This window comes from Trachemys scripta, chromosome 22 (genome assembly GCF_013100865.1).
Source record: "Trachemys scripta elegans isolate TJP31775 chromosome 22, CAS_Tse_1.0, whole genome shotgun sequence".
NCBI lineage: Eukaryota > Metazoa > Chordata > Testudines > Emydidae > Trachemys > Trachemys scripta.
Genome location: NC_048319.1, coordinates 16,384,499 through 16,395,504, shown reverse-complemented (window position 1 = coordinate 16,395,504; position 11,006 = coordinate 16,384,499).

Here is an 11,006-nt window from a genome sequence, read left to right as displayed (position 1 = left end):
TCACATCCTCTGCCATAAAGACAGATGCAAAGAATTCATTTGGAGCGCTCCTTTAGCATCTTGATTGTCCAGTGGCCCCACTGGTTGGTTAGCAGGTTTCCTGCCTCTGATATACTTAAAAAAATTTTACTGTTACTTTTTGAGTCTTTGGCTAGTTGTTCCTCAAATTCTTTTTTGGCCTTCCTAATTATATTTTTACACTTCACTTGCCAGAGTTTATGCTCCTTTCTATTTTCCTCACTAGGATTTAAATTCCACTTTTTAAAGGATGCCTTTTTGCCTCTAGCTGCTTCTTTTACTTCGTTGTTTAGCCACAATGGCACTTTTTTTGTTCTCTTACTATGTTTTTTAAAAGCAGAATGGGGGCTTGCCTACACTTACAACCCTGCGCTCATGCAGTTGCTCCAATTTAACACTTAGGGCTTGTCTACACTGGCACTTTACAGCACTGGAACTTTCTCGCTCATGGAGATTTTTTTTTAGACTGCTGGGAGAGTGCGGTGCTTTAACGTTGCCAGTGTAAATGTGCCCTTAATGAAGATCCTACCTATGGCAATAGGAGAGCTTCTCCCGGCACAGGTACTCCACCTCCCCAAGAGGTAGTAGCTATGTTGACAGGAAAAGCCATGTCAGTTGCTTGTAGTGTAGACCAGGGCATAGTCAAACAACAAAACAAAAGGCAGGAGCAATAAACAGCCACTTGATGCTAAAAGTGATTTTAAAACCCTGAGGCAAGGAAAGAGAACTCCCAGGCTAAAAGGGACAAATTCCAGCCTACATGCACAAGCAGTGGCGTAGCCAGGTCCTAAGTGCAGGGGGAGCAAACCTAAAAAAGGCGCTCCCCTTGACTCCTCCTCCGGCCACTCAGCGCCCCCCCCCCGGCTGCTCCGGCCATGCCACGCCCCCCCCCTTGGCTCCTCCAGCCACGCTGTGGCCATGCTGTGCCCCCCCCTCAGAGGGGCTTGGTCTGGGGGGAGGGGGCCGTGGGTGGGCTGGCGGCAAGAGCTAGCTGGGGCTGGCGGCTCCCCCCGGCGGAGCAGCAGGCACAGCCTTCGGGGAGGCTGGAGGGCTCCTCATGGCAGAGGTGGGGGGAAAGCCGCATGGCTCCGGCTGCGTTCCGGGAACTGGGGCCGCTGCCGTGGGGCCCAAGCTGGGCCCAAGTCGCTGGGGCCGGGGGTGCTTGGCCGGCGCCGCTCGGCCAGGGCCGGGACCGGGGCTCAGCCGGAACCGGGGCTGGTGCCCTGGGGCCCATGTCCCAGGGTCTGAGCCGGGCCAGGCCAGAGCCACTGGGGCTGGAGCCGAGCTGGGCCGGAGCCACCAGGGCCGGGAGCGGGCCTGCGCGCTCGGCCGGAGCCGCCAGGGCCAGGGCCGGCACCAAGCCAGGCTAGAGCTGCCAGGGCCGGGGCCAACACCGAGCTGGGCCGGAGCCACTGGGGCCGGGGCCGGTGCCGGGGTCGGGGTCGGGGCCGGTGCCGGGGCTGGGGCCGGGGCCGAGCCAGGCCGGAGCCGCTGGGGCCAGGATCAGGCCGGTGCACTCGGCCGGAGCCGCCAGGGCCGGGGCTGGCGCCGAGCCGGGCCAGAGCCAGTGGGCCTGGGGCTGGGGCTGGAGCTGGCGGGGCTGGGGCTGGGGCTGGGGCTGGCGCCGAGCCAGGTCGGAGCCGGGACTGGGCCGGTGCGCTCGGCCGGCCACTGGGGCCAGGGCCGAGCCAGACCGGAGCCGCCAGGGCCGGGAGTGGGCTGGCGCACTCAGCCGCAGCCACTGGGGCCGGGAGTGGGCCGGCGCTCCGGGGCCCGAGCTGAGCCGGGGCCGCTGGGGTCGGCCAGAGCCGCTTGGCCGGGGCCAGAGGGAGCCACTTGGCCAGGGCCGGACTGGGCCGTGCCGCGCCGCACGTCCCCGGAGCCCTTCTTCTCGCATCCCTCCCAGCCCCAGCTTACCTGATGCTGCCGGCCTGCCCCTGCTTGTTTTCAGACTTCCCGCGAACATGTGATTTGCGGGAAGCAGGGGAGGGGGAGGAGAAGGGGGGCAGAGCGTTCAGGGGAGGGGAGGAGGGGGAAGTGAGCTAGGGGAGGGGTGGCACCGCTTTTGAAAAATGTGATGAGGGGAAGCGGCTGCTTCCCCTGGACCCCACTAGCTACGCTAGTGTGCACAAGGTATGGAAAAAGTAATATCCCAAGAGATGATGCATGTCAAGACAGAGGCGTATGGTGTAATACAAACATGATATGTAGATATTTTGCAGCTGTTTAGTGCATTAAAGTAGACAGATAGTTGTGACGTTCCCCTCTGGTGTTGTCTGGACCGGTGATCTGCCAGGTCACTCCAATCCTTGACTCTGGGAACCAGCCTGACCCTGCTCTGCTGTGAGAACCCCCACTCCTGGGCTGTTCCCGCACAGCCTCTGGCATGTAAGCTGCTCCTTGGATTCTGCAACTGAATGACACTAGACAATATCTCCGGTCCCAGACACAACCCTAGGAACCTCCATCTTGCAGTGTCCAGTTATGCCTGCTGGATCCTTATATGAGCTCATCAATTTAACAAAGAAAGTGATATGTACCAGGCTTGTTACCCCAAGGGGAGTCTCTGACATGCTTCAAACCAAATGCACTGCTTCAGGTAGAATAAACAAACAAATGTATTAACTATAAAGATAGATTTTAAATGATTATAAGTCAAAGTATAACAAGTCGGATTTGGTGAAATGAAATAAAAGCAAAACGCATTCTAAGGTGATCTTAACACATTCAATGACCTTATAAACTTAGATGCTTCTAACCACAGGCTGGCTGGTTGCTCTTCAGCCAGGCTCTCTCCTTTGATCAGCACTTCAGTCGCTTGGTGTGGTGGTGTCTGTGGATGGAGGTGGAAGAGAGAGAGAGCATGGCAAACGTCTCTCCCTTTTATCATGTCCTTTCTTCCCTCTTGGCTTTGCTCCCTCTCTTCAGTCAGGTGAGCATTACATCATTGTAGTCCCTGATTGACCAAGGGAAAGAGGGGTGACTCACTCGAGAGTCCGACAGATCCTTTGTTGCTGCCTAGGCCCATGTCCTTTGTTCCTGTGAAGCTCTGCTGGATTTGTCTCATACATGCCCTGATGAGGTGTGAACTGCCTCTGCTCCTGGAGAGTTTTTGCCTGGGCTTATTTTAAGCCATGAAGACACATTTTCAGCCTCATATCTATATACATGAAATTATAACCTATAGCATTACTATAACATTACTGTAACAACAATGCTCAATGCATCATGAGACTTCCGAAGACACCTGACATGACAAACTTTGCATTGGATACCACTCAATCATTTTACAAGGATGAACATGGGGGTGCAGGGTGTTCCCCCGTGGTACAGAGAGTCACAGTAGTTGACTCATATTACAGACAATCAAGAGCCATAGTTTCTGGGATCTATCACTTGTGATGACAAATAACCTGTCTGAAGAGTCAACTTTAAAATTTGTGGCAAGACAATTCACTTTAAACTTGACTGAGGAGCTGACATCACAGCCATCTCAGAAGGTACTTACCTTCAACACCTCCTGGAGCTGAAGTCACCAAATGCACCTCAGACTAGCCCTGGATGTAGCTGAACTGCAGTGGCCAGTTCACTACAAAAAAACCTTACAAAGATAAAAGTTGCATTCAGAGTGTATATGATCAAAGGACCACAGATCAAGAGCCTTCTCAGCCTCCATGTGCCAGCCATGATGGGCCTAGTGAAAAAGGAGGGAGAACTCAACAGAGGATTTGATGACATTGGAGTTTTGAAAGGAGATCCAGTACAAATCCACTTAAGAGACTATGCTGAACAAGAGAGTGTACAAAAACCCCTATGTAATGACTGGGGAGTGGGTGGTCAAGCTTACGGGATAGAGTCAAGTGCCAAGCAAGGGGTTAGAGGTGGAATCAGCATCAGGGATAGAGCGTAGGAGCAGGGACTTGAAGTGAGGTAGGAACCAGGAACAGACAGGGAGTGTGGGATAAGGAGAACATGAAACATCGGGGCTCAGAAGTCAGGTAAGCAGGCAGGGTTCAGGGATTCTTCTAGTTGCTCAGATAATTTCCTATAGCTTTTCTTGGTTTAAATAAAGCTCCCCAGCCAGTTGGGGGTGTTGGACGTTTCCCCCAACCAGAAGTGGGGCCCTTTGTGAGCTATCACTTTACTAGTTCTTTTCTTCCCCTGTTCAGGTAAGCAGGTGAGAGGCACAATGCCTCGGGACTGATAGGCCTGTGTTTGAGATCTATGGAACATTACACCCTACTGAAGAGACTAGCTGCAGAGTTATGTAAATTCAGAGGACATCATTACCTGGCCATCATGGACTGTTTTTCCAGGTATATAGAAATAATGTACTTGAAAGATATAGCATGTCACAGTGTTATCAAAAAACTGAAGTGCACTGTTGCTCACTTTGGTATTCCAGAACAATTAGTGATGGACAATAGATCACAAGTCACAAGACAGCAGAATTTGTCATTCCAAAAGAAATATGATTTTGATCATGTTACTAGCAGCCCACTTTACACACAAGCAAATGGAGAGTCTGAAGAGCTGTCTGTAGACAGCTAAGAAAATCCTACAGCAGGAAGATCCATTCCTTGCTCTTCTGAGCTACAGATCAACACAGATAGACAACAACTCCTGATGGGAAAACAGCTCAGAACAACTGTTCCAACTTGGAAAAGAACCTACCTCCAAGGTGGCCAGACATGAAGAGAGTGGCCAAATTTGATAAAAAGGCTAAAAGAGCTTATGAACTCTTTTACCACAGACATCATTCAGTGAGAGAACTGTTGGCTCTAGAACCTAGTGACCGTGTTTATGTCAAATTGGATGGAGAAAAAGGATGCACAACTCCAGGTGTAATAAAGAAGAAAAATTCAGCGCCCAAATTATATGTGATCCTGACTGAGAGTGAAGAGTTCAACAGAAACCATCGACATCTACAGTTTGTCCCTCGGAAAGTACAATCAACAGAGCAAACTCTACAGAAGGCAGATGCAGAACAAGAAGAAGACTCAAGGATTCCAAACCAGCCACAGCCAGTTGTTGCAAATAATGGACAGCCAGATGACCAAGTTGTTATGCATTTGGGTCGTGTAATTGGAAAATCAGTATGATTCAGAGACAATTAACAGACTAATATGTACTGAAGATAGCACAATAGAGTAAATATTGTAAATGGTAAGAACTTAAAGGGGGAGATGGAATGGAATGCTACTCTGCATTATACTGTTTTGCAACTGGGTGGTGTTGCGTGTAAAATACCTTATTTAAATAAACCTCAGACATACCTTGTATGTAGTGTTATAGCTGTGCTGGTCCCAGAATAGGAGAGAGATAGAGTGGATGAGGGAATATCTTTTATTGGACCAACTTATGCTGGTGAGAGAGCTACACAGAGAGAGCTACACAGAATTCTTCCTCGGGTCTGGGGAAAGTACTCAGAGTGTCACAGCTAAAAATACATGATCAAACAGTCTACCATAACCATAACAGCTATACCTCACTGTGGGACTCTGTACCTCAAAGCAGCACCTTGGAACTCCCATATTCACCACTGTCAGATAATTATGATATATGTCATACAAGGCATGCAATGTAAGATACCATAGGAAAGGTCAAAATCTGCTGAAACCCATTGTTCAGTCAAAATATGTATATCATTACTGTGTATGAAGTTATGAGATTTTGCTGTATAGTTGTTATTGAAATATGATGTAAGTTTAAGAGTTGTCCACTGCTAGTTCTCCAGAGACAACAAAGGAGGTGATCCACTCCCAGGAGGATGTTAAACTACGATTAGTCAGCAGGGGAGTTGTAAACAAGGGATTTACAATGCTGTAAGAGATCTGCACAAGCATCACACAATGGGGGACTGCTCAACTCTGTGGCTCAGCAAAGCCCATCCGGACATGTCTGGGGAAGTGTTTTCTAGGCACATGGACTGAGAATATAAAACAGGGTACAAGGGCATCATGCTCTTACTTTTCTCCTCCCCTGTCACCCCAGATTTGAGGGGTGTGTGTACCCCAAATGTTGATCAAGCTAATTGCAACCATATTGTATGCATTTAGCCACCGTTAATTTATAACTCCACATAGTTAAGGGTTAATCTGAACACGCAGGGCTTCTGGAGATAAGATCAAATGCATTCTGCTAATCAGAATGGAAGTAGGGGAGAAAAGAGTCAACAATTTGAGACTGAAAGAAAATAAGTGAATGAAGACCTTGAATTTGGGTGCCTTTGATATAGAAACTTATTATGACTAAGATTGTTAGGAATGTTTGTTGATAAGTAGTTGATTGAAGTTAGGAGAGGTGATGACCCATTACGGTCACTATGAGCTGTGTGTTTTGTAAAAGTTAGTTATAAAAAGACTATATAATAGAGTGTACTTGGGAGCAGTTCTCTGAAGCTATCCTAAGATATTTTTTTCCTGACACCATACTCCCCAGTGGGGAAGCAACTGGCCATTGCTGACCTGCTGCAAATTACTCAAAACCACCTCAGATTCTAGGTAATTATCTGGGATGCGCTAAACCTATTACTTATGTCTGTGTGTGCTTAAATCTAATAAATAGTAGTTTTAAATAAGAACACGCTTACTTCTATTAACCTTTCATCAGACAGAATTGCTATGTTCCCATTGATTTATTCCTGACACCTCCTGGAGTGAAATAGTTAAGTTACCATTACTTTAGGTTCTGAAAACCCTGGGTAACACCCCCCCACCTACGCTAGAAGCAATAAGAACACTGGGAAGACAAANTCGGGCAGCTCGGCTCTTAAACAGAGCCGAAGAGTCAGGGGAGGAGCACAGCAGCTGGAGCCCGGGAGGGGAAGTGCCCGGCCGGGGGCGCAGGGTCTGGAGGCATGGGGGCTGCCCGAAGCCCGAGCGCTACCGGCTTCATGGTTTGCCGGGCAGCCTCCAGACCCTGCAGGAGCATTTACTAATATACACTGGCTAGCATATATATTGTGTTGGTAATGCTACCTGCAATATATGTACTCAAGACATTTAAGTTTTAGTATAGTAGTTCTATAGCCCAAATTGGTCTGTACCTTTGTTATAATGCTGTACACTTATGCCAAGTATTCCCTAACATCTTACATTACATAGAATAATTTTGGCTTGTGTAAATAGGAAAACTGACAATATCAGGACATATAATTATTTCCTCATGACAATAGGAAAGGAGCTGCCCACACAAACCTAGGAGGTGCCTTCATACCTCTTAGTACCTGGAATGCATGTGTTCAGAACAAACGATAAAGGCGTACACCATGGTACCAGAAACAAAGACAGAAAGTTCATTAATTAAATTCAGTTCCAAATGACGTATGCTGTACCTTCTTCTGGTAAAACAAGTAGGGGATAAAAGGATGGCTCTAGAGGTGTAACTTTGGGGAGCACACCTACATAATGTGAATGTAACACTGTTGCACAGGACTGCTCTTCAGAGACTGGTATAATATAGGACCTTTTTCCTGCACCATATTAATAAACCTGACTGACATAGGTTATTTGGTCTCGAGTATATTTCATAACTAAATAAGGAACAAAAGTGTGCTCAAGCAATTGACTATATAATTTATCAACAAGGAGAAAGGTGCGTGTTGTCCCAGCACTGTTTGACAGATAGGGGTGATACTAATGCAATGACAGACTGGCTGGTTTGCTAGAAGGGGAGCCAGGTGGAAGTTTTCTATCTAAGCTGGGTTCCCACCCCTCCTTCACAAAAACGATTTTTTGGGGGAAGGAATAAATCTATTTTGCTATATTTTTCCAGCAGCCTCAGTAAGAAAGCCTCATTCTCTGAGCATGACTGAGGGCCTGTACAAACATTGGGAATTTGTCCCATTTCAGGGCAACCGCATCCTCTCTTCTCACTTGGGTGAGCAGCTCTGACCCTCCAGTGTCCAGAGAAGGGGAATATTTTGCTGACTCTTTTTCTGAGACTCATGAAATTAGCTGGCCACTAACCCACAGATCCTGACGGCTGCTCATGCGAACGAGTCTAATGAGAGAGAAGTGCTGAGTTCACCTCACTTCCATTTCTCCCCCTCTGCTCTAGTGGGATTATATAGGGCCCCTGAGGGTTATGTAGGTTTTTAACAAAAATTAGTCTCACACCAACTTGCTAGGGGTTGTACAGATGGGGAAACAAAGTCCCAGAAAGATTCTGTGACTTGCCAAAGGTCACCTACTGATTCAGTGGTAGAACCAAGAACAGACCCAAGGAATAAATCCCCCTTTCAGTCAATATTCCAATTCTATTGATGTTTAGTGCAATTCTAATTTAACAGTGAAATAATCAGTAAAAACTATAGCGAGACAGACATCAACCTCCAGGGAAGGAATCTTAAAAATGGAAGAAAAACACTGCCCTTCTTTGGGCACTCTCTTTCAAAGAGGTGTTTATGGTCTCTTACTACCAATTTAAAAAATATTCCTATGCCTATTTTCTTAAATGATAAAGGTCTATTAGGACCATGCTTTACCAGTCCAACAAGGACTGTTTGGAACAGTCATAAGAACAGCCATACGGGGTCAGACCAAAGGTCCATCTAGCCCAGGATCCTGTCTTCTGACAGTGGCCAATGCCAGGTACCCTAGAGGGAATGAACAGAACAGGGAATCTCCAAGTGATCCATCCCCTGTTGCCCATTCCCAGCTTCTGGCGAACAGAGGCTAGGGACACCATCCCTGCCCATCCTGGCTAATAGCCACTGATGGACATATCCTCCGTGAACTTATCTAGTTCTTTTTTGAACCCAGTAAAGAGTCCTCTAGTTTATTTCATCATGATGAAAATAGACCTGACATTTTTGCTGTTCAGCCAGGTTGATAGTAAGGAGAGGACCCTCCCTCCATAAGAGGGAAGTTTTGTTAATACTGGTTGTCTATCAGAGGAGCACAGCTAGCCAACCAATCTGAATATAGGGTTTGAGGGGCCAGTGTTTAGCAGGTTTATAATTAAAGCACAAATATGATCCAAATTTGGATCAAAATAGTGTATGTACCTTATTAGACATGTGATGGAGTTGCCAGTCGCAGTTCTTTAGTTCAGACTGAGTTGAGTTTTGCACTCAAAGGAGGGATTCAGTCTCTGTTGTGTGAAAACAGCTGTCCCCTCTCCAACTTTACAGCTTTACTCTGAGCACACAATACATTTTTTTTGAAAATGTACAAGTAAATCTATTGGTTAGTTTAGGAGTTAAAGCTAATTTTAAAATGTGTCCTTTAAGGAATTTAGAGCTCTGTGTCAGTCCTATTTTCTCCCCAATGATTTAAGAATAGAAAAATGCTGACTCTTCAAACGTCCATTAAAAAGTTAAATATCACTGAAGTCTTATGCACAGGCTACATTTAGTTTTTATTACTAATGATTAAAAGCCATTTTTTGCCATTATTTTTCTTAACTGAAAGTTTCCTATTCATTTCATGAAGAGCTGCCATCTTTCAAAATGACCATCTCTAATTGTTCTCAATGGGACTGCTAAAGGTAGCCTGTGGCCTCAAAGATGTCCACTGCCTTCATCCACGTCCATTCATTGCTCCTGACAGCAAAGTAGATTACTATCTTCCCTGAGGGCAGCTTGGCTTCATTTCTTTGGAAATAACAGTGATTTTGAAAGAGGGCAAATTTACTAATAATAATCTTCAAACACTTAAAATGACAGATAAGCTTTCAGTTACAAAAAGGCCATTAATCCTAAATATTTCTTAAAAAAAAAAACTTGTTGCACCAGATCTAGAAGTTAAGAGGTAGAGGAAAATTAGGGTATACATTGTCTGCTTTATGCTGCTTTGGGGAATGGAAAGTCACTACAAGCCCATCTTAACTGGCCAGTACATCCTGGTTACTTTGTGCTACTCAGCATACTAGTAAATCTAGACCTCTAAATTTAAAATGAAAAAGTTATTTAAATCACTAGAAATAACGTTCTCTTTCGGGTTCTTGTTTACTATGTATGCGTGAAATTTTTAATTTAAAAAAAGAGAATTCCTAGACTAAGACTATTGTCAGATGGAGTTGAAGTTGAAAGTAAAGTTAAAGTAAAAAGAAATCTAAGCATGTTAAGGTACCGAAAAGGAAGTGGAGAAAAATCTAATATGTCTAAAAATCATTTTAATCTCGTCTGGTATCACAAACTACTATGCATTACTCAAAAGTGTATCATTATTGGATGGTGACACTACAGGGCAGAGTTAAGGTTATTCAAATGCACTAACCATGAATTTCCATACCATGACATGTTTGGCTTGTAAGCGTACCCTTAACTCTGAATTTTCTGGTTTTACAAGGCTTGGTTGGGCCATAATTACAATATCCCTGTAACATTCTCCCCTATATTACAGATATGTATTCTCAAATTTAACTCCATCTTAATGTATTTTTTGTCTGGAAAAATACACACATTGTGGTTTGGAAAATTTATGGCCAGGTTACTTGGCAGCCCCAAGCAGCTCATCTTAGTAAATGCTGATAAAACACTATCATCAACACACACAATAGTACAGCTAAAGATCACAGCAACAAAGATATAGGAAACCAAAAGCCTTTTGCAATAATAAAACCATTTCCTTCTTTCCAACACTGATTGCTAGACAGAATACACACAGGGCTTGGGTTATCAGTTTTTTGTTTTTGTTAAAAGTTTTAATGTAATTCCCAAATACAATTGATATGACAATCTTACATAAATCTTTCAAAACACATGGGCATTATCTGGTTTTACTTGTCACTAGTTTACTAAGGCTTAAAGCAGAAAGTGTAATAATGTTTAGATCTGGCCTAACTACATCTTTCTGGACAGGGCTTGAAATTAACTTCTGGCCAATTCTGTGAATGGTTTATAGACCATAATATTTTGGACTAAGATGAAATATTTTGTTGTTATTATACTATAAACATATATGCAAGGCTTTTAGCTGAAACCCAAGTTTTACCAGTAAACAGCTGCCAGATTTAAAGAAAACTCTGTAGGTAACTGTTTA